The 25,614-nt window shown below is 34.7% G+C and overlaps 1 pseudogene; it reads left to right on the top strand.

Annotated features, from left to right (window-relative positions):
• The first annotated feature begins 24,175 nt into the window (after nucleotides 1-24,175).
• On the top strand, nucleotides 24,176-24,556 carry LOC126625161 (glutaredoxin-C5-like; annotated as a pseudogene).
• The last annotated feature ends 1,058 nt before the right edge of the window (nucleotides 24,557-25,614 follow it).

Raw genomic sequence — 25,614 nt, 5'->3', positions numbered from 1 at the left:
CTCGCATAAAACAAGTATAGTTTCCTTAAAACATACTACTCAGGTATATAAACAATAATTCGATAATATTATAGCAGTAATATAACCAGGAATATGCCAAGTAATGATGTATCAAATGCCACAGTAATAATCATGTGATAATCAAGTATAACTAAGTGCTCATCCATCTAAGTTGACACACAAGGTCGAACAGATAGTTTCTGACACGAACAGGACTGGGTGTAATTAATATGCTCTAGTACTACGATCACCTGAAGGCTGGTGCAGAAGCACGGTCACATACAAGTCGGATTGCCTAATGCAATCTACCCGATAGGACTGGCACCTAACTTGGATCCAAGGTGAGCGAACAGTGCAATGTGAACATACACGTGAAGGACTGGCCTGGCCCTGGGGCAAGTACTAACACCAGGGTGCAGCAACATGAGCATGTACACAAGTATGTATGAATGTCATCACAGTAATATCTCAGCCATATAGCAGCATTTATCACAATATATATCATAATAACGATACTTGGCAATATAAGAGTAAAAGTGAAGTAAATACACATTTATAGAAACTATAAATATGTATAGGTATAAAACAACTGCCCACTCACAAGTACGTTGCTGGGTAGTAGCCTCCGAGCCAAGCTTGGCCTCGTAAATCCTCGAGATAAGTTTCCCCTATATGTGAAATAACTAAAATAACATTAATTAAAGCACAAAATGGAAACCTACATAAAACCCCCATAGTTTGCTCAAACCTAGGGTTTAAATATATGAAATCGATCTACTCGACGACACGAATACACACGTGTCGACCACACGTCGGCCGAAGGCCAGACAAACCATCACGCATCGCCCAAAGGGGCTGCATAGATTTGTCATGCGCCCCCACGTGCCTGTGAGTACAGGTGTACTCGCCTTCATCGCGATTTTCTGCAGTTTTGCAGATTTTTGGGCAAACTTCTAGGGCTCTTAACGAGCTCTATTCCCAACCAAAATCACTTTTACAAAAGCCAAATTAAAGATAGGAATGTGATGTTTGGATCCCAATTCACAGAAGGTTCGAATATGGTCTGTGTTATTCAGAAATTTGGCCTGAAAATGGCCAAATGACCACGGTTGTGAATTTCCAGAAAACTGAAATTTTCTTCCCAACTTCCAGAGTTGATTTCTAACTCGTTACTTAACCAAACTCAGTGATTCAAAAGTCATTTTGAAGTTAGGAATGTAGAGAACAAGTTTTTACCTAATAGAAGTCCAGATGTGGTCGAGGTTGACCGAAAAAATGGGTTGAAAGTGACCAAATGGTCACGGTCTTTAACTGAAAAACGTGCAGGTTCTTCCTCTTGATTTTTCTAGGTAAAACCATACATTAAAACACAAACAAGAGATCAATATCAACCCATAGAATTGAAATAAAGGTTCTAAGGGTTTCTCGAGGCTTACCTAAGCCATGAATGGCCTGAAAATCGTTATATCGAACTCGCTGAGTCAAACCTTACGAGTTGGTGAGTCAAAACTCGTCCACACCAGATTTCAAGAACATGGTTGTGATCGTGGGACTAAGATCAGCACAATGGTGTAGTTGGTTTGTCACGTTTATGAGTTTTAGTGTGTTTTTGTGAAGGTTGCAAAAAGGAAGAGGGAGCTCGGCGAGGGAGAGAGATAGTGAGTGATGTGAGGTTTTCTTTTCTGATTAGGGGATAGAAATGAGGGAGAGATGGGATTGGTGAGAGAGTAAATAATGGATGAGGGTGCATGGGATAGACTAGGTAGAAGCTAGGGATAGGCTTTAGACTTTTGTACAGAAAAGTGTATCGAAAATCTATCCAGAATAGTATTTTCGTACTAATAATATTTATGTACACCCGCAACAACGTGTACAATTAAATGCGATAGCAAGAAATAAAATGAAAGCGATAAGAATAAGTCCACGTCACTTGCCAATAAGGGCATAATCGTCAAATTACATACTTGGGGATAAATTACATATGAAAATTAGGGACGGGTCGTCACAATGTCAGCTACAACTGACACTATCTTTGAAAATATTTAATAACTATCATTAGTGTAGCCCAAAAGCAACACCAGTTGTCTTTTAACCGACGCTAACGTTATGTCGGTTAAAAGCGACACAATTTTTTTTTTTAATACGGCACCAGTATTAAAAATATTAAAATCAATGTCGATTATAAGCGACATTAACAGTTTATGTCGGTTATAACCGACAATAACTCCGACACCATATTAAGTGGGTGTCGGAATGTCTTATCCACCACTATGTTGTATAAAAGCGACACCACCCACCGACGCAATAAGGCCCTTTTGTAGTAGTGTTCATGCATTTGAAAGAATTGTTACATTTTAATTATTATTTTGTTGGTACTTTTTGTTGTGAATTAATTTGTGCACAATAGTTTTTCCGCTGCGTATTAGATAAATTTTATGTCAGATTTTGTTATATGATGTATGGTGTAATCGTTGTAATTTAATTTTATTTTCCACCATATCTTGATTGTAGAATTTATTTCTATTGCTAAGATATGGCTCACACCCTAGCTCTTAAATAGTCCTTATTCGTCGGTCAGGGCGTGACAAATCACCACCTCATTTCTTTTTTTCTTCTCTTCTACCACCACCACCATTCAATTAAGCTCGGCCCAAGTCCCCAAAAACAATCTCGACCATCGTTAATCCAACTCTAACTGCATTGACCGTTGGATCCACATCTGACAGCTCCTACCGGCCTACAACATCGATCTCCTCTCTAACTACTTCGGCTTGACATGGGACAACCCGGGTTCGTGGAATCGAAATATGCGTCTCTCCACCACCGTTAAATTTGGTAAGCGGGGCCTGGAGGTTCGATCTCACGGGGCCGTCGAATAGGAGATGAGGGTTGGGTGGGAGGAGTTGAAGAGGGAGGGGGAATGATGGGTGCAGATGAGAGAAGGGAGGGAGGGTCGGGGTGGGGTAAGAGACTGCCCAAATTTTTTTAATTTCTATCATTTATTTATTTTTTATTTTTAATATCTACGTAAGCCCATATTGACACGTGAGGCCCAATCATTGTCTACATGGGTGTCATATCATCAATTAATGGCCGATTTAACAACAACCTTATTGGATGTATGCAATTGTCCCAAAATTATGACTTCAAGTACCACTTTAGGATGAAAAAAACTTGATGTACCAAATGTTAAAAACCAAGAAACTTTAGAATAATAAACTGAGATTATTTATGTTTGGTAGCATTAGTCATGTACTTACACTTCAAAACATGAATTTGTATTGAGAATGAATATTAAGGGTTTCTATTTTTTTTAATATTTCTCTCAATAATTGTATCTTATTGAAACAAAGTAGTATATTTTCCTCTTCTACAACTTGTTTGGCTAGAGTAATATATATGTTTTTTTTTCCAAAATTTAATATCTATCATGACGAAACATATTTTCGTCGACAAAAGGGGTCTTTTGAGGGAAAAAATTAGCCACTAAAGCATTTCTGTCAAATATTTTTAGAGCATAAAGGTTCATTCTAGTCAAATAATTTTGCCGGTAAAAAGGTTAGGAGAATAATATTTCGTCGAGAAAGATTGCCTTTATCGGCAAACATATTCCCTACAGGCGTTACTCTTTCGTCATCTTAGATTCACAGTGAGAGATCTGTGCTAGCTAAATTTATTGTGGCCGTCAGGAAAGGTCTTTTCTAATAAGGATATGCTGCTTTTCTGGTGAAAATTGACCTTGCTCGACGATAAAATTCACTAGCATAGTAGTTGGGAAAGCCATTTTTATTTTTTATTTTTTTTGTAGTGACTACATTAAGTTTTTTGTGTTTGTTTGTTTGTTAAAAGTTTAGGGGGAGCAGAAGCTATCCCATCCCAGGGCCAGGTATAGGCTTGGCAAACGGGTCATGTCAGTCGTGTTCGTGTCGTTTTCGTGTAACACCTGTTATCTTAACGGGTCGTGTCGTGTCACACCCGTTATCTTAACGGGTCCTTAACAGGTTGTGTCACTTTACCCAACGGGTAAAGTGACCCGACCCGTTATGACCCGTTATGACCCGTTAAGAAAAAAAAAAAAATTCTTAAATTTGCACATACCACACATTGCCACATAAATATTACTTCAAAACATTAAAACACATTTGTCGTTTAAGTACTACATCTACACTCGAAAATAAGAGCCTAATAAAAAAATAATACATACACTACTAATCTATTACAAATTTTTAATGTGCAAGGATATGCAAAATGAAACAGTTTTTGTTTTCAAGGTTATGAAATCTTTCTCAAAAGTTTAAACCTCAATTTACAAAATCCTCGATTTACATCGATCATCATGAAATTGCATTGGAACTTTGGCTTGATCTATTGCCTTAAAGAGTTATGTTGATGATGTTTTCAGTAAGGTTTTCCACGTCATAACTATCTTCTGCATAAACTAAGCATAGAAAAACCAAACATTAAAAATCATTCAAATTATGAGAAGTTTACCAAAATAATTATGAAAAAAAATAAAACAATAGTACTATACCATACTTTTATTAAGTATAAACATAAGATTTTGTGGTATCCACTAGTGTAAATATTTTAAATTGAAGATCGAATTCAATCATTGTATTCATATAAGGTCAAGGAGTGTAGTTGTAAAAATTCATCAAAATCGGAGTTAAATTAACCGTTAAATCGTGATTTTTCGTTTATAACCGTCGAAAAGTTTTGTCCCGTTACGTGCTCTCTGAATGTTTTTTTTTTTGCAATTTTTGGTGTATTCGATCTCGAAATATATACAAACATATTTGACGGTTGGATCATTGAAACTAGTTTCGTAGAATGAGTATCCCATCAAAACAATATATTCACTAATACTTAAGAGTTTATTCATACTTTTATTAAGTATAACATAAGATTTTGTGGTTTCCATTAGTGTAAATATTTTAAATTGCAGATCGAATTCAATCATTGTATTCATATAGGGTCAAGGAGTGTAGTTGTAAAAAATCATCAAAATCGGAGTTAAAATGACTGTTAAATCGTGATTTTTCGTTTATAACCGTCGAAAAGTTTTGTCCCGTTACTTGATCTCTGAATGTTTGTTTTTTGCAATTTTTGGCGTATTCAATCTCGAAGTATATATAAACATGTTTGACGGTTGGATCATTGAAACTAGTTTCGTAGAATGAGTATCCCATCAAAACAATAGATTCACTGATACTTAATAGTTTATTCATACTTTTATTAAGTATAATATAAGATTTTGTGGTATCCACTAGTATAAATATTTTAAATTGAAGATCGAATTCAATCATTGTATTCATATAGGGTCAAGGAGTGTGGTTGTAAAAAAACATCAAAATCAGAGTTAAAATGACCGTTAAATCGTGATTTTTCGTTTATAACCGTCGAAAAGTTTTGTCCCGTTACTTGATCTCTGAATGTTTGGTTTTTGTAATTTTTTACGTATGCGATCTTGAAGTATATACAAACATGTTTGACGGTTGGATCTTTGAAACTAGTTTCGTAGAATGAGTATCCCATCAAAACAATAGATTCACTAATACTTAATAGTTTATTCATACTTTTATTAAGTATAATATAAGATTTTGTGGTTTCCACTAGTGTAAATATTTTAAATTGAAGATCGAATTCAATCATTGTATTCATATAAGGTCAAGGAGTGTAGCTGCAAAAAATCATCAAAATCAGAGTTAAAATGACCGTTAAATCGTGGTTTTTCTTTTTATAACCGTCGAAAAGTTTTGTCCCGTTAATTGATCTCTAAATGTTTTTTTTTGTAATTTTTGACGTATGCGATCTCGAAGTATATACAAACATGTTTGACGGTTGGATCTTTGAAACTAGTTTCGTAGAATGAGTATCCCATCAAAACAATAGATTCACTAATACTTAATAGTTTATTCATACTTTTATTAAGTATAACATAAGATTTTGTGGTATCCACTAGTGTAAATATTTTTAATTGAAGATCGAATTCAATCATTGTATTCATATAAAGTCAAGGAGTGTAGTTGTAAAAAATCATCAAAATCGGAGTTAAATTAACCGTTAAATCGTGATTTTTCGTTTATAACCGTCGAAAAGTTTTGTCCCGTTACTTGCTCTCTGAATGTTGTTTTTTTGCAATTTTTGGCGTATGCGATCTCGAAATATATACAAACATGTTTGACGGTTAGATCATTGAAACTAGTTTCATAGAATGAGTATCCCATTAAAACAATAGATTCACTAATACTTAAGAGTTTATTCATACTTTTATTAAGTATAACATAAGATTTTGTGGTATCCACTAGTGTAAATATTTTAAATTGAAGATCGAATTCAATCATTGTATTCATATAAGGTCAAGGAGTGTATTTGTAAAAAATCATCAAAATCGGAGTTAAAATGACCGTTAAATCATGATTTTTCGTTTATAACCGTCGAAATGTTTTGTCCCGTTACTTGATCTCTGAATGTTTGTTTTTTGCAATTTTTGGCGTATGCGATCTCGAAGTATATATAAACATGTTTGACGGTTGGATCATTGAAACTAGTTTCGTAGAATGAGTATCCCATCAAAACAATAGATTCACTAATACTTAATAGTTTATTCATACTTTTATTAAGTATAATATAAGATTTTGTGGTATCAACTAGTGTAAATATTTTAAATTGAAGATCGAGTTCAATCATTGTATTCATATAAGGTCAAGGAGTGTAGCTGCAAAAAATCATCAAAATCAGAGTTAAAATGACCGTTAAATCGTGATTTTTCTTTTTATAACCGTCGAAAAGTTTTGTCCCGTTAATTGATCTCTGAATGTTTTTTTTTTTGTAATTTTTGACGTATGCGATCTCGAAGTATATACAAACATGTTTGCCGGTTGGATCTTTGAAACTAGTTTCCTAGAATGAGTATCCCATCAAAACAATAGATTCACTAATACTTAATAGTTTATTCATACTTTTATTAAGTATAACATAAGATTTTGTGGTATCCACTAGTGTAAATATTTTAAATTGAAGATCGAATTCAATCATTGTATTCATATAAGGTCAAGGAGTGTAGCTGCAAAAAATCATCAAAATCAGAGTTAAAATGACCGTTAAATCATGGTTTTTCTTTTTATAACCGTCGAAAAGTTTTGTCTCATTAATTGATCTCTGAATGTTTGTTTTTTGTAATTTTTGACGTATGCGATCTCGAAGTATATACAAACATGTTTGACGGTTGGATCTTTGAAACTAGTTTCGTAGAATGAATATCCCATCAAAACAATAGATTCACTAATACTTAAGAGTTTATTCATACTTTTATTAAGTATAACATAAGATTAGTGTAAATATTTTAAATTGAAGATCGAATTAAATCATTGTATTCATATAGGGTCAAGGAGTGTGGTTGTAAAAAATCATCAAAATCGGAGTTAAAATGACCGTTAAATTGTGATTTTTTGTTTATAACCGTCGAAAAGTTTTGTCCCGTTACTTGATCTCTGAATGTTTGTTTTTTGTAATTTTTGGCGTATGCGATCTCGAAGTATATAAAAACATGTTTGACAGTTGGATCGTTGAAATTAGTTTCGTATAATTCGTATCCCATGAAGTTCAATGGTGTGTGTGTGTATATATATTTATTTATTAAGTAGATTTAAATCTATTTATTTTGTATGTATAAATATTATAATTTTTAGTGGTATAAAATTTAATATATATATATATATAATTGTTATAGTTAATATTTTGGGTATAATTATTATAGTATATATAATTATTATAATTATTATAGTTAATTTAATATATATATATATATATATATATATATATAATTATTATAGTTTTTAGGGGTATTAAATTGTTAAATTAATATATATATAATTATTATAGTATTTTTTTAGGGTTATAAATTATTAAATTAATATTCTGCTTATCGTGTATCGTGTTACCCACGTGTATACCCGAACAAACCCGTTATCTTAACAAGTGCTTATCGGGTTACCCGATAACGACCCGTTTCGTTATCGTGTCGACCCGAACACCTGTTAATTTCGTGTCGTGTCGTGTCGGGTTATCGGGTCGTATCAGGAATTGCCAGGCCTAGCCAGGTACACCACAAACCTTTTTGAGAACTTGCAAAGGGGGTTTTAGCTCATTTTTTTGGTTTTTTTTCTTCACAAATCATGCACCAAGAGGTATTTGGTGTAGCAGGGCTCGAACCTTGGCCTTAATCTAGCGAAGAGAACGATCCTTACCAACTGAACCGACCTTTGTTGGCTTCACTACATTATCTTTGACTTCTGCACATGGTAAACTTTAATCAATGGTCTACATTCATAGTTTAAAAACATAAAATACTTATGTCGTCATTATATAGTCTGAGAAAAGAACTTTACTATTGATTTTGCGTGTAATGAAGTGAACTAACTACAGTACCTTTAACGCTCATCCATCCACTTATAGTTTTTATGGTGGTTTTTCAAATTCACTATAAAAAGATTCTGAAGAACATATAATATACATCAAGTTTATTGGTGAGTGTGCATTACCTTTCAAATACTCAAGGGAAAATACACACACACATACACACTCATACATACATATATACATATATAACATATCTGTTAAGCTCCACAAAATTCCTTTTTGACCACGTAAAGACATTTTCCCCATACACGTACGTGTACCTGTGCACATTTGTTTCCTTCTATCTCTTTCTGGTTTAATTTAAGGTTTTGAACTTGACATTTCACCTCCGATCACCAGCTACTCCACAAATGGTTTATTCACACGGGCTTCAAGTAGACATTTTTCACGAGGCAAGGGATTTTCAAACTCTGGTTCTTTTTTTTTTTTTTTTTTTTTTTTTTGTCTATGCACACTCTATCTATTTTTAGATTCTTCATTAAACATAAATAAATAAATAAAGGTGTGGAAAAAAGAAGTAAAATTCGTTTTCCTTTCCATATAAATTAGCATTCTTTTTCCATGCAGAGAAATATGTTTACATTAAAAAATACGGGAATAAATTGGTTTTTGTTGTAGTCCTATTAGATTAGGAATGTGATTGTGTAAATCCAAGTATATATTGGAATATCTCTTATATTCCTATTAGGAGTAGATTACATATTAAATGTTGTAATCCTAAAGGGAAAGGTTTATACCTATTCTACTACTATAAATAAAGGCATAATGGGGTGGCATAGAACTAGGCCTGGCAAACGGGTCGTGTCTGTTGTGTTTGTGTCGTTTTTGTGTAACATCTGTTATCTTAACGGGTCGTGTCGTGTCACACCCGTTATCTTAACGAGTCCTTAACAGGTCAGGTCACTATACCTAACGGGTAAAGTGACCTGACCCATTATGACCCGTTAAGAAAAAAATATTTTTTTTTCTTAAATTTGCACATACCACACATTACCACATAAATATTACTTCAAAACATTAAAATACATTTGTTGTTTAAGTACTACATCTACACTCAAAAATAAGAGCCTAATAAACAAACATCCATACACAACTAGTCTATTACAAAATATGAAATGTGCAAGGATATGCAAAATGAAAGAGTTTTTGTTTTCAAGGTTGTGAAGCCTTTCTCAAAAGTTTAAACCTTGCCAATGGAACTCAAAGCTTGCATGTTATTCCTTTTACAAACCCCTCAATTTTCATTGATCATCATGACATAAGATTTTGTGCTATCCACTAATGTAAATATTTTAAATTGAAGATCGAATTCATTCATTGTATTCATATAGAGTGAAGGAGTGTAGCTATAAAAAAATCATCAAAATCGGAGTTAAAATAATCATTAAATCATGATTTTTCGTTGATAACCGTAAAAAAGTTTTGTCCCGTTACTTGATCTCTGAATGTTTGTTTTTTTGCGATTTTTTGTATGTGATCTTGAAGCATATAAAATAAGTTCGACAGTTGGATCGTTGAAATTAGTTTCATAAAATGTGTATCCCATCAAAACGATAGATTCACTAACACTGAGAGTTTATTTATACTTTCATTAAGTATAACATAAGATTTTGTGGTATCCACTAGTGTAAATATTTTAAATTAAAGATCGAATTTTTTCATTGTATTCCTATAGGGTCAAGGAGTGTAGCTGTAAAAAATCATCAAAATCGAAGTTAAAATAACTGTTAAATCGTGATTTTTCGTTGATAACCGTTGAAAAGTTTTGTTCCGTTACTTGATCTCTTAATGTTTCTTTTTTGCAATTTTTGGCATATGCGATCTCGAAATATATACAAACATGTTTGACGGTTGGATCATTGAAATTAGTTTCGTCGAATGCGTATTCCATCAAAACGATAGATTCATTAACACTTAAGAGTTTATTCATACTTTCATTAAGTATAACATAAGATTTTGTGGTATCCACTAGTGTAAATATTTTAAATTGAAGATCGAGTTCATTCATTGTATTCATATAGGGTCAAGGAGTGTAGTTGTAAAAAATCACCAAAATCGGAGTTAAAATAACCGTTAAATCGTGATTTTTCGTTAATAACCGTTGAAAAGTTTTGTCCCGTTACTTGATATTTGAATGTTTATTTTTTGTAATTTTTGGCGTATGCGATCTCGATGTATATACAAACATGTTTGATAGTTGGATCAATGAAACTAGTTTCGTAGAATGCGTATCCCATTAAAACAATAGATTCACTAACACTTAAAGTTTATTCATACTTTCATTTAGTATAACATAAGATTTTGTGGTATCCACTAGTGTAAATATTTTAAATTGAAGATCGAGTTCATTCATTGTATTTGTATAGGGTCAAGGAGTGTAGCTGTAAAAAAATCATCAAAATCAGAGTTAAAATAACAGTTAAATCGTAATTTTTCGTTGATAACCGTCGAAAAGTTTTGTTCCACTACTTGATATTTGAATGTTTATTTTTTACAATTTTTGGCGTATGCGATCTTGAAGTATATACAAACATATTTGACGGTTGGATCGTTGAAACTAGTTTCGTAGAATGTGTATCCTATCAAAACAATAGATTCACTAACACTAAAGAGTTCATTCATACTTTCATGAAGTATAACATAAGATTTTGTGGTATCCACTAGTGTAAATATTTTAAATTAAAGATCGAATTTTTTCATTGTATTCCTATAGGGTCAAGGAGTGTAGCTGTAAAAAATCATCAAAATCGAAGTTAAAATAACTGTTAAATCGTGATTTTTCGTTGATAACCGTTGAAAAGTTTTGTCCCGTTACTTGATCTCTTAATGTTTCTTTTTTGCAATTTTTGGCATATGCGATCTCGAAATATATACAAACATGTTTGACGGTTGGATCATTGAAATTAGTTTCGTAGAATGCGTATTCCATCAAAACGATAGATTCATTAACACTTAAGAGTTTATTCATACTTTCATTAAGTATAACATAAGATTTTGTGGTATCCACTAGTGTAAATATTTTAAATTGAAGATCGAGTTCATTCATTGTATTCATATAGGGTCAAGGAGTGTAGTTGTAAAAAATCACCAAAATCGGAGTTAAAATAACCGTTAAATCGTGATTTTTCGTTAATAACCGTTGAAAAGTTTTGTCCCGTTACTTGATATTTGAATGTTTATTTTTTGTAATTTTTGGCGTATGCGATCTCGATGTATATACAAACATGTTTGATAGTTGGATCATTGAAACTAGTTTCGTAGAATGCGTATCCCATCAAAACAATAGATTCACTAACACTTAAAGTTTATTCATACTTTCATTTAGTATAACATAAGATTTTGTGGTATCCACTAGTGTAAATATTTTAAATTGAAGATCGAGTTCATTCATTGTATTCATATAGGGTCAAGGAGTGTAGTTGTAAAAAATCACCAAAATCGGAGTTAAAATAACCGTTAAATCGTGATTTTTCGTTAATAACCGTTGAAAAGTTTTGTCCCGTTACTTGATATTTGAATGTTTATTTTTTGTAATTTTTGGCGTATGCGATCTCGATGTATATACAAACATGTTTGATAGTTGGATCATTGAAACTAGTTTCGTAGAATGCGTATCCCATCAAAACAATAGATTCACTAACACTTAAAGTTTATTCATACTTTCATTTAGTATAACATAAGATTTTGTGGTATCCACTAGTGTAAATATTTTAAATTGAAGATCGAGTTCATTCATTGTATTTGTATAGGGTCAAGGAGTGTAGCTGTAAAAAAATCATCAAAATCAGAGTTAAAATAACAGTTAAATCGTAATTTTTCGTTGATAACCGTCGAAAAGTTTTGTTCCATTACTTGATATTTGAATGTTTATTTTTTACAATTTTTGGCGTATGCGATCTTGAAGTATATACAAACATATTTGACGGTTGGATCGTTGAAACTAGTTTCGTAGAATGTGTATCCTATCAAAACAATAGATTCACTAACACTAAAGAGTTCATTCATACTTTCATGAAGTATAACATAAGATTTTGTGGTATCCACTAGTGTAAATATTTTAAATTAAAGATCGAATTTTTTCATTGTATTCCTATAGGGTCAAGGAGTGTAGCTGTAAAAAATCATCAAAATCGAAGTTAAAATAACTGTTAAATCGTGATTTTTCGTTGATAACCGTTGAAAAGTTTTGTCCCGTTACTTGATCTCTTAATGTTTCTTTTTTGCAATTTTTGGCATATGCGATCTCGAAATATATACAAACATGTTTGACGGTTGGATCATTGAAATTAGTTTCGTAGAATGCGTATTCCATCAAAACGATAGATTCATTAACACTTAAGAGTTTATTCATACTTTCATTAAGTATAACATAAGATTTTGTGGTATCCACTAGTGTAAATATTTTAAATTGAAGATCGAGTTCATTCATTGTATTCATATAGGGTCAAGGAGTGTAGTTGTAAAAAATCACCAAAATCGGAGTTAAAATAACCGTTAAATCGTGATTTTTCGTTAATAACCGTTGAAAAGTTTTGTCCCGTTACTTGATATTTGAATGTTTATTTTTTGTAATTTTTGGCGTATGCGATCTCGATGTATATACAAATATGTTTGATAGTTGGATCATTGAAACTAGTTTCGTATAATGCGTATCCCATCAAAACAATAGATTCACTAACACTTAAAGTTTATTCATACTTTCATTTAGTATAACATAAGATTTTGTGGTATCCACTAGTGTAAATATTTTAAATTGAAGATCGAGTTCATTCATTGTATTCATATAGGGTCAAGGAGTGTAGTTGTAAAAAATCACCAAAATCGGAGTTAAAATAACCGTTAAATCGTGATTTTTCGTTAATAACCGTTGAAAAGTTTTGTCCCGTTACTTGATATTTGAATGTTTATTTTTTGTAATTTTTGGCGTATGCGATCTCGATGTATATACAAACATGTTTGATAGTTGGATCATTGAAACTAGTTTCGTAGAATGCGTATCCCATCAAAACAATAGATTCACTAACACTTAAAGTTTATTCATACTTTCATTTAGTATAACATAAGATTTTGTGGTATCCACTAGTGTAAATATTTTAAATTGAAGATCGAGTTCATTCATTGTATTTGTATAGGGTCAAGGAGTGTAGCTGTAAAAAAATCATCAAAATCAGAGTTAAAATAACAGTTAAATCGTAATTTTTCGTTGATAACCGTCGAAAAGTTTTGTTCCACTACTTGATATTTGAATGTTTATTTTTTACAATTTTTGGCGTATGCGATCTTGAAGTATATACAAACATATTTGACGGTTGGATCGTTGAAACTAGTTTCGTAGAATGTGTATCCTATCAAAACAATAGATTCACTAACACTAAAGAGTTCATTCATACTTTCATGAAGTATAACATAAGATTTTGTGGTATCCACTAGTGTAAATATTTTAAATTAAAGATCGAATTTTTTCATTGTATTCCTATAGGGTCAAGGAGTGTAGCTGTAAAAAATCATCAAAATCGAAGTTAAAATAACTGTTAAATCGTGATTTTTCGTTGATAACCGTTGAAAAGTTTTGTCCCGTTACTTGATCTCTTAATGTTTCTTTTTTGCAATTTTTGGCATATGCGATCTCGAAATATATACAAACATGTTTGACGGTTGGATCATTGAAATTAGTTTCGTAGAATGCGTATTCCATCAAAACGATAGATTCATTAACACTTAAGAGTTTATTCATACTTTCATTAAGTATAACATAAGATTTTGTGGTATCCACTAGTGTAAATATTTTAAATTGAAGATCGAGTTCATTCATTGTATTCATATAGGGTCAAGGAGTGTAGTTGTAAAAAATCACCAAAATCGGAGTTAAAATAACCGTTAAATCGTGATTTTTCGTTAATAACCGTTGAAAAGTTTTGTCCCGTTACTTGATATTTGAATGTTTATTTTTTGTAATTTTTGGCGTATGCGATCTCGATGTATATACAAACATGTTTGATAGTTGGATCATTGAAACTAGTTTCGTAGAATGCGTATCCCATCAAAACAATAGATTCACTAACACTTAAAGTTTATTCATACTTTCATTTAGTATAACATAAGATTTTGTGGTATCCACTAGTGTAAATATTTTAAATTGAAGATCGAGTTCATTCATTGTATTTGTATAGGGTCAAGGAGTGTAGCTGTAAAAAAATCATCAAAATCAGAGTTAAAATAACCGTTAAATCGTAATTTTTCGTTGATAACCGTCGAAAAGTTTTGTTCCACTACTTGATATTTGAATGTTTATTTTTTACAATTTTTGGCGTATGCGATCTTGAAGTATATACAAACATATTTGACGGTTGGATCGTTGAAACTAGTTTCGTAGAATGTGTATCCTATCAAAACAATAGATTCACTAACACTAAAGAGTTCATTCATACTTTCATGAAGTATAACATAAGATTTTGTGGTATCCACTAGTGTAAATATTTTAAATTGAAGATTGAGTTGATTCATTGTATTGGTATAGGGTCAAGGAGTGTAGTTGTATCAAAATCGGAGTTAAAATAATCGTTAAATCGTGATTTTTCGTTGATAACCGTCGAAAAGTTTTGTTCCGTTACTTGATCTTTGAATGTTTGTTTTTTACGATTTTTGGCATATGCGATGTTGGAGCATATACAAACAAGTTTGACGGTTGGATCGTTGAAATTAGTTTTGTAGAATGCGTATCTCATCAAAACGATAAATTCACTAACACTTAAAAGTTTATTCATACTTTCATTAAGTATAACATAAGATTTTGTGGTATCTACTAGTGTAAATAAATTGAAGACCGAATTCATTCATTGTATTCATATAGGGTCAAGGAGTGTAACTGTAAAAAATCATCAAAATCGGAGTTAAAATAACCGTTAAATCATGATTTTTCGTTTATAACAGTCAAAAAGTTTTGTCCCGTTACTTGATCTCTGAATGTATGTTTTTTGCAATTTTTGGCATATGCGATCTCAAAGTATATACAAACATGTTTGACAGTTGGATCGTTGAAACTAGTTTCGTAGAATGCTTATCCCATCAAAATAATAGATTCACTAACACTTAAGAGTTTCTTCATATTTTCATGAAGTATAACATAAGATTTTGTGATATCCACTAGTGTAAATATTTTAAATTGAAGATCGAGTTCATTCATTGTATTCATATAGGATCAAGGAGTGTAGTTGTAAAAAATTATCAAAATCAGAGTTAAAATAACCGTTAAATTGTGATTTTTCGTTGATAACCGTCGAAAAGTTTTGTCATGTTACTTGATCTCTGAATGTTTGTTTTTTGCAAGTTTTTGCTGATGTGATCTCGAAGCATATACAAACAAGTTTGACGGTTATATCGTTGAAATTAGTTTCGTAGAATTCGTATCCCATCAAGTTCAATGGTATATATATTTATTAAGTATATTTAAATTTATTTATTTTGTATGTATAACACTTAAGAAATTGAATGGTATGTATATTTAAGCCGATCCAATTGTCACCAATTTTTAATATTTAATTTAATATATATATATATATATATATATATATAATTATAGTTTTTAGGGTATAAAATTGTTAAATTAATATATACTAGAAGATGAGCACACACTTTGTGTGTGAACAATTTCATTTTCTTTTTTGTTTTTTATTAAGGAGTGTGATTAGTTTTTAAAATTTTTAAAAAGAGTATGAGCCAATGCTGATGTGATCTCTTAATAAGGGCATATTTTTCTTTTTGCCTCCTTTATGTAAATTTTGAGCATCAAAAGTGAGGGTAAAATAGGAAAAATGGGACATGATTGTCATTTTCTCAAAAGATACAAAATTATTATTTTGCCCTCCTTATGTAAGCATTGTGTATCAAAAGTGAGGGCAAAATTAGAAAAAAGTGGCAAAAAGTTGACAAGAAGGGTTCTCTTAATAGAATAGATAATTATTATAGTATTTTTCTAGGGTTATAAAATTATAAAATTATTATTCTGCTTATCGTGTATCGTGTTACCTATGTGTATACCCGAACCAACTTGTTATCTTAACAGGTACTTATCAGGTTACACGATAACGACCTGATTTGTTATTGTGTCTACCTGAACACCTGTTAATTTCGAGGCGTGTTGTGTCGTGTCATGAATTGCCAGGCCTACATAGAACACACCCACAATTACACATCTCTCTTTCTCTCCACTATTGCCGCACCTTCCCCCTCTCTCTGGCCTGCATAATTGTTCAGTAAATTATGCCCACAACACGTTATCACCACGCTCTTAACACTGTGCTAAAGAGTTTTTATTCTTCAATCAGGGGACTATTACATTTTAATCATTCTTTTTGTGGTTAATTTATTATTTTGAATTGATCTACATGCTATTAATTCAATTTAATTTTTTCTGTGTTGAACGTGAAACAATGCATTGGAGATGCAATTCCGACTTTATGAGAAGGATCTTCTACAAGTTCAAAGACTTTTATTGTTTTCTGCCAATCAGGTACGTTTAAAATAAAGTAAGATATTTGAAACGACCTTGATGCATGAAAACATTCCCCAAGATGCATGAACCGCCCTATATTTATATTTTCCTTCCGATATATATATATATATATATATATATATATATATTGTATATGTTCATATATTTGTCAATATATATATTTGTTTCATGCATTACACAATTAAATCGTTATGTGGAATTTGTGAGTCAAAGTATATTCATAAATTAGAAGCATATTAGGGTTTCTACAACCCTAGAAATTTCGAAAAGAAAAAAAAAAGGAATGGATATTGGGATTTTGCAGCACCACCGCCGTGGCACAACCACAAGGACCACCATGTTGGCCTAAAGCCCAGCCTTGTGGAGACCCTCCTTAGGATGACATCGTTTCGACGTCTGGACCTTGGCAGCAGCCCTCTGGGCTTTCCTGCCGAGCACATGGATACACCAGGCTTTCGGCTTGGCTGGTTTAACTCGGGCCCGTAGCCCAACTCTATAAAGGAAGCCTGCAGCATTCCTTTAGACCTATCCCATGCTTTCGGCACCATCTGTTAGCAGCAATAGGCTGCTGGGCCTTGTCCTACACCACGACCCGCTTCCAGCAGCCCTATCTGCTAGGTGGCACTTGCCCTGGACCCAAAACCAAGCCCTAGCTTAGGCTGGGCCTCGTATGCACCAACCCGCAGGCCAGCATTCTGCTGGACCTGCACCCGTGCCCAATTTCCTAGCCCAAACGACAGTAGTTGCTACTACTAGGCTCCCAGTTTCGGCCTGTGGCCTGTAGCCACCCATGGGCTGCCTTTTGTAGCCAACCCGAGCCCAATTATTTTTGGGGTAATATTTTCAACCCACATGCTATTATTTTAGCATTCTAAATAATTTTAACACATATGTTATAATTAATTTTGCTTCTACGATCGACCCCGAATGGTCTCAATCTATTGAATTAATTAAAAGTGACATGCAGTCCATTAATCTGATAATGAATCCAAAATTATTTACTTGAAGATCACTTTTGGACATTACCGATTCAATAATTTATTTTTATACTTTGAACCGTTGACATACTTTCGTAGTCCCGAAGCACTCACACTTGAGTTCCTGAAGCAACCCAAATCCACTACACTTAGTTGTATATTGCATTATGTGTTCTTGCAGGAACCTCTCTTTTATGAACTAAATGTTCATAAACTAAATTGGACTTGTAGTTTCAAATCTAGTGCCTTTGAAACCCGAAGATTTCATAAAACAATACACCCATGAAAACCCAACATTTTTTCATGACAACCATGTCTTAAAACTCAAATGTTTTAACTTTGATGCTTATGGATGATTCATTCCCATAGTGCCAATCATAATCTTGTTCCTTCCAAATTCAACGGATTGTCGAACCGTCACAAGTCTGATTTCCACTTGACTATCATGAATCTGAGAAACCATTGAAGCCAACAATGGCATGGAAGAGCTGAATAAGCCTCCGCCATGATCTTCATTCGAAGACTTATGCTCAAAACATTACAAATGGAAATACCTCTCGATCGAGGATTCCATGGCTCTTTGGCTCGCTTCTATGGACCGTCTAATCATGAAAGACATTGCCTGAAGCACACCATGATTACGTCCATGAATGAGTACAATTATGAAGTTTATAAATCTGATCGAATGTTGACTGGAAATACTTTTCTCGTCCTTCCTTGTTTCTAACTCGCCCATGAAGCAGCAGTGTAGATAGCAGAAGTTTACCAAATTTTTGGATCTGATTACTACCACAAACGTGAGAGAACGGTATGGACTCAGTTCGACTGGAGTCTACCGAATAGCTCAACCTAGTTGAGTCAAAGCCTACCAAATGGTGATGCACTTTTTCGGCAAGGATACATTGAATGACATATTCTCTCACAATCCAATTTCGAGTTTCTTTTTACAACATATGATAGAATCAGGGCCTGCCAAGGTCTGGCATCATGCCTGAAGCATGATCCCTGGTACCTAAAATCTAAAAACTTCAAGAATAAGGGAAAATATTCCCGAACCTTAACCCTGCAGAATCTATTTATGTCTCGATGGAATAGACCATTGGTTATGCACCTATTCGTGCCCCTACTAATGTTGTTAAGGAGTACCATTCTAGTAGTCAAGACGTGAGACTAATTTTGCTCCACCAAACACTGTTGGAAGAACAAAATTTTGACATGGATGGCCTTGTTGGCCGAATCCCCTTAGTAAACCATTTACTTTGTGAACATTTTTCCATGTTCTTGGATTCAAGTTTGGTGTATATTTTACTTATGGATAATCTTATTGATATTGTCCTCGAATATGAGTTAATTGAATCATGTTTCTTAATACATGTGACCGATTCAATTAAACATGTGATTAGGTAGGAATGTGGTACAGTTAGTTGTTTGGATGAATGTGTACTGCGCACACTAACTTTACACCTAAATCACATCTCTAACAACGACTTCAGGTCTATCCAACCTGATTAAGAGCATTGGCACGCTCCTCGTTGTACGAATAGTACTGCATCACTATTTAAGGGACCTTAAATTCTCCATAACGTTGAGTTTTTAAGGATATTCGAGGTGGCAATGATCATAAATGAAACCATTGAAGAAAATAAAGTGAAATATCTTTGTCTCACCTCCAAAAATGAGCCCGAAGCTTTGATTTGGGGCCAATGGGTTGTCACCTAACTGGGAATGCACCATATCTGGCCGGCCTGAAGCCTGATGATTGAGTAGTTTACTTGTTTTGGCACGACCATTTGGGACACTTAGGTCGAACAATGATGCTACAATGCATCTCCTTACCCGAAGTAAGGATCTTGAAATTACAAGCACACTTTGCCAAAGCCTGCTCATTTGGGAAATTGATTTCTATATCATTCCTTGCAAAGATACAACATGACTCCTTTTTCATAGTGGATTCAAGGGGAATATATGTGGACTAATCCAACCAAAATGCGGACCACATAAAATACTTATGATTTTGGTTGATGAATCGACAAACTGGTCACATGTTTGTCCACAAACATTGCTATTAAACCTCATGGCCGATTACGGGTTCACCACCCTACTTATCCCTTAAGGTCCAGGAGACTGGATAATGCCTAAGAGTATATATCGATGGTTTTCGATAAAGTATTGCATGTATTTTGGGTTTATAATTGAACATTGAATTCCCATGTTCACCCCAAAGAGCCTCCCCTAGTGATCATAAAGCGCAATTTAAATGATCGCCTGAATTTTGGTAAACATACCAACTTTTTGGTTTCTATCTAGGGCTTTGCAATCCTTATACGCAGTTATGTTGGTCCGCCTTGAGGCCCATTGCCACCCAACCTATATGACGTTATAGTTGGTTACTAGGTATAAACCTGACGATTTTCGTATTTACACATTTGGGTGAGCATTCCATGTGCCAAGTTCCACCGCCGCAATGTACCACCATGGGTCCTCAAAGAAGGGTCTGTATTTTTTGTTGATCATGATTCTCCTTCACATTAGCTCTCTTCAAGCCCTTGCATGCAATCGCTTAACCGTTTATATGCGAGTTATCACTTTAATGAGATAGTCTTCTCGCCGTTAGGAAGAGATAAGAACATCAACGTTTCTGTAAAATCGCGAATTTGCGTGGACGTTACCCACTATGTCTCATCTCAATCCCCATACCACATAAGTGTGATAAGCAAGTGCGATGAATTCTAGCTTTCAGAATGTTGCTCCAGACGCATTCTTCTGATCTAGCTAAAGTGACGAGATCATATACTAGCTGCAAACATGCCTGCAAGGATAGACGTACTTAACGGACGTCAAGTTAACATCCTTGGAGGGTGTGCCGCCCCTGTTGGACGGTTTGGACGCCCATGTTGGATGGTACGATACGCCGGCGGATAGCTAATCAATCTGTCTTGGCCTGGAGCACGACAGATCATTCGGTTCATAGGATTCACTTCCCTTAAAGAGGAAGATACGGTACAACAATGAATCTAAACTGGATCACTGTCTCAAATCATTTCCATCTCATAAGATTAATCTGGATTTCTCCCGAGACTTAAAGTTTTTAGTTCAGTATACTAGTTTGGATGACGTAAATGGAATTGAAATGAGATTATCATCAATGATGTTTTCACTTATATGGTAGCTACCGACATAAATGAAAAGTGACGATATCGAACCGTGTTCTGTTGATTAAGTGACAGCATAGAATTGATTGGACAACTGAAATTACAATCTAGGTTAAATTTCTTACCAAATTGTGTATTGGACCTGTCATTACTACACTGCCCAAGGTAACCTTGTTGTCTTACAAGTGGGAAAGGAAACGTTACAAGATGAATGAAATAGTACGATATGATACACGCCTTACGGCGCAAGGTTTCTCTCAAACATCCTGTGATTGATAGCAACATTATGAAATGTGGTTAGTGTTTTTTCCATGTGGATATAGATACGGAGATTGACATGTAAGCTTTTGAAGAATTACATGGACTGATTCAAATAGTTCCAAAACCACGGAACACCCTATTAACTTGTTTTGAGGCGTTCACTTATGGATTGAAAAATTCAATTGATGTGGTATACCCGTCTACGTGATTATTTGATCAGTTAGGGATATGAATAATGCCCTTGTGTGTTAAACTATGAAGTCTTATTCCAAAGTACTAGAGTTACAGTTTATGTCATTAACACGAATCTCACTAAGACTCCGGAAGAGCTTGAGAAAATAGCCTCGCACCTGAAGATGGAATTTGAGATGAAGGATCTTGGGAAAACTTGTTTATGCCTTGACCTGAAGTTCAAGCATTGTTTTGACGGTATTTTGGTCTACCAGTCGAACTACACCTCGAATGTGTTACCTTTGAGTATACCTTTGATTGTCCATACATTATATGCAAATGAGACCCTTGAAGAGGTTATGGAATCCGAAATTCCATATCTAAAGTTCAACTTTGCGCTTCATTGTACTTAGCTCATTGTATTTAGATAGGACATCTCATTCGTTGTTGATCTTGGTAAAGATACAGCACCGCGCCTACACGCAACCACTGAATTGGTATTAAAGACGTACCATGAAGGTACTACATAGGCAAATCCCGACGCATCTCAAGCAGATCCAACCCCCCTGATCCTCAGAATGATGCTTGCCTTGTTTGTTATGCTAACGTTAGTTACTATCAAACCTGCACAAAAATCCCCAAATGGTTATGTCTTTATTGTTAAGGATATCACAATATCTTGGAGGTTCATGATATGACCTTAGTTGCGAAATCTTCGAATTGTTCCAAGACTCACCTCACTTCACTACGCCATAAGTGAGACATGGTTAAGAGTTCTTGTTGAGCATATTCAAAGTACTTACTATGTTTTCATCCATCGTTGAGTCCCAATGACGATCCATGAAGACTATGCTGCATGTATCCACCCGACCAAGCCATGATACATCAACGAAGTCAACGCCAAGACATATTGCGTCCACATCTACATCAGCAAAGCATCGGGAGATTAAAGTCATACAAGCCGATCCCAGACAACCTTGGCGACCTCTACACGACGTCATTGCGAAGTCAACCTTCCAGAAGCTTGTCCGAGGAATTGGTATGCCTAACTATCATATGCAATGCTTGTAGTTCTCATTTGGAAGTTATGTCAAACTCAGGGGGAGTATCCAGAAGTATACTCACTTGATTTTAATTTACTCTTTTTCCCTATGATTAGGAGAATTTTTCCCACTGGGTTTTTGCTACCTAACTAGGTTTTAACGAGGCATCCATCCTGGGCTTATCATACCCTTGTGAGCTCTTTTACTTGCGTCCAAAAGACGTATAGTTTTGACTTAATGCAACTTCTCACTTTTCTCCTTAGACTATGGGGTTTTCCCCTACCTTGGGTTTTAACATAGCGAGGTTTTGTGAGTTTTACTTTTTATGAATTCTTCCGTTGATCTGAGACTCGCATTTGCTTATTGTGTCGATGACTTCATTAACTGTACTTGCTTCATCACCGAATACCTGATGCGCCATTTACTTGAGTATTTACACATTCAAGGGGGAATGTTGCAGTCCTATTAGATTAGGAATGTGATTTTGTAAATCCTAGTATATCTCTTATATTCCTATTAGGAGTAGATTACCTATTAAATGTTGTAATCCTAAAGGGAAAGGTTTTTACCTATCATACTACTATAAATAAAGGCATAATGGGATGGAATAGAACACACCCACAATTACACATCTCTCTTTCTCTCTACTATTGCTGCACCTTCCATATCTCTCTGGCCTCCATAATTGTTCAGTAAGTTATGCCTACAACAGTTTTGAACTTGTCATTCACGAGATTTATATTATTAAAAAGGATAGTTAGACTTGGCATTCATGTCTTGTTTTTCGTGTTCGTGTCATACCCAATATCTTAACGGGTTGTGTCGTGTAACACCTGTTAAAGTAAACAGGTAATATGACCCTCCCTGAAATCGACCCGTTAATATTATCAGGTAATATGACTTGACCCATTACCTGTTAAAGAAAATATTTTTTAAATCAATAAATAATGAAAATAAAAAGCATAATTTGACCTAAAAAAACATAATACTAAATTAGTATATGCATACTGTTTATACCATATTTAGGGCCTCCGTATTTAGACCTCGTATAAATACTCGGGGGACTCAAGTGTAATTATGTAATAAATGAAGGGGCAAATATGTAATAAGTGAGGAGCCCTTAGTCTATAAGAGGGACTCCTCACCCTCACAATCAAAGGGTCTCATATCCCCAAAGAGAGGCCCTCATCCTCACATACAGAAGCTCTCTCTCCCTTACAATCTTCTCACAAACTGAGAAATACAATATCAGTATGGACGTAGCCCAAACATTGGGGTGAACCACGATACATCTTGTGTTCTATACTTTCTTGCAGATTCACGGTCAGATTTACGTTGTTCCAAGACCCATCCGGTTTTGTGCATCAACATTTAGCGCCGTCTGTGGGAATCGATACGAAAAGTTGTGTCAGTTCTTTTTCATTTTTTTTCACCTTTACCGTGAATCTGAAAAATCACAAAAACCCAGAAAAACTTCGCAGACTCCCTCTTTACCAAAAATCTCACTTACTCATATTACTACTCATCTGAACTCCCAAGTACTTAACCAAAAAGCTGATTTTCTAGTCAGATATCTATACATTCCTTCGCTTCACTTCAACCTAAACCCTAACCTCCTCAACAATTTAAGCTAGCACGATGCACTACTAGACCGAGTCATGGGGCTCCTGCATACCCACAAAAACCTCCATGGGCATGAAGGACCCTCTGGAGCACATAAAGCGGATGGCGTCGGAGAGCGCGGTGGTGATATTCAGTATAAGCAACTGTTGCATATGCCACGCCATCAAGCGCCTCTTCTGCGGCAAGGGCGTCAACCCCACTGTGTACAAGCTGGACGAGGACCCCAGAGGTAAGGACTTGGAGAGGGCGTTGATAAGGCGGCTGGCGACTTCCTCCGCCGTCCCCGTCGTCTTCATCGGTGGTAAACTCGTCGGCGCAATGGACAGAGTCATAGTTTCTCATATCAACGGCACTTTTGTTCCTCTTCTTATAGAGGCCGGGGCTCTCTGGCTCTAAGATTTGTTCGTTCTCTTCTGTCTTAAGATAGTTTTTGTTGTAAGAAAGAAGGGAAAACAATCTCCGGCAACATTCCGGTGAGCCTTCGGTACCTCGACCTTTCGTTGAACAAATTCTACGGGGAGATTTCGATGAACCTGCTCCTCTGGAACCTACAACAAAGCCTTTTGCTGAGAAGGTGCCTAAGAAACCTACAACAAAACCTCCTGCAAAAGCTACAGATAAGAAACAAAAAACTGTTAAAGTAGAAAACGAAGAGCCACTGGATCCTGTGGCTGAGAAACTTCGCCAACAAAGGAAAATCACATATCAGCAGATGTCCCTCAAAGAACTTGGACCTGGTACTACCATGGCAAAGTTGTGACAAGTCATGGACCTGGTACTACCATGGAGTTTGCTGTTGCACTGGTCGAGCAATTGTATAGGAAAGAAAAAGCTGATGAAGTTTCTGGGCCACAGTATTCAAAAAATGAAAAGCATTAAAGGAAGAAGATAAAAAGAAAAAGCAAAAGCAAGTCTGCAGGTGAGTTTGTTTGGAGATGGAGAGACAGAGAAGGAGCGGGGAGATCAAGAAAAGCATAAAGAAAACCAGAAAAGCAAAAGCAGAAACCAAAAAAAGAAACAGACATAATTGCGGTGGTGCTGGTACTACCATGGAGTTTGCTGTTACATTGGTCGAGCAATTGTATAGGAAAAAAAAGCTGATGAAGTTTCTGGGCCACAGTATTCAAAAAATGAAAAGCATTAAAGGAAGAAGATAAAAAGAAAAAGCAAAAGCAAGTCTGCAGGTGAGTATGGTTGGATATGGAGAGACAGAGAAAGAGCGGGGAGATCAAGAAAAGCAGAAAGAAAACCAGAGAAGCAAAACCAGAAACCAAAAGAAGAAACATACATAATTGCGGTGGTGATGGCATGCAGAAAAGGGTTATGGGCGTGACCCATTGAGCAGAGGGTCGAATTTATTTTTGAATGATGTGATTTATTTTCCTGACATCTATGTAACCCCATCAGAGGGTAATCATAAAAAAAAAAATGGCAAGCCCAAAATAATGGGCTGG

This window comes from Malus sylvestris, chromosome 6, assembly GCF_916048215.2.
Source record: "Malus sylvestris chromosome 6, drMalSylv7.2, whole genome shotgun sequence".
NCBI classification, from domain to species: domain Eukaryota; kingdom Viridiplantae; phylum Streptophyta; class Magnoliopsida; order Rosales; family Rosaceae; genus Malus; species Malus sylvestris.
This window is presented reverse-complemented; position numbering and strand designations above follow the sequence as displayed.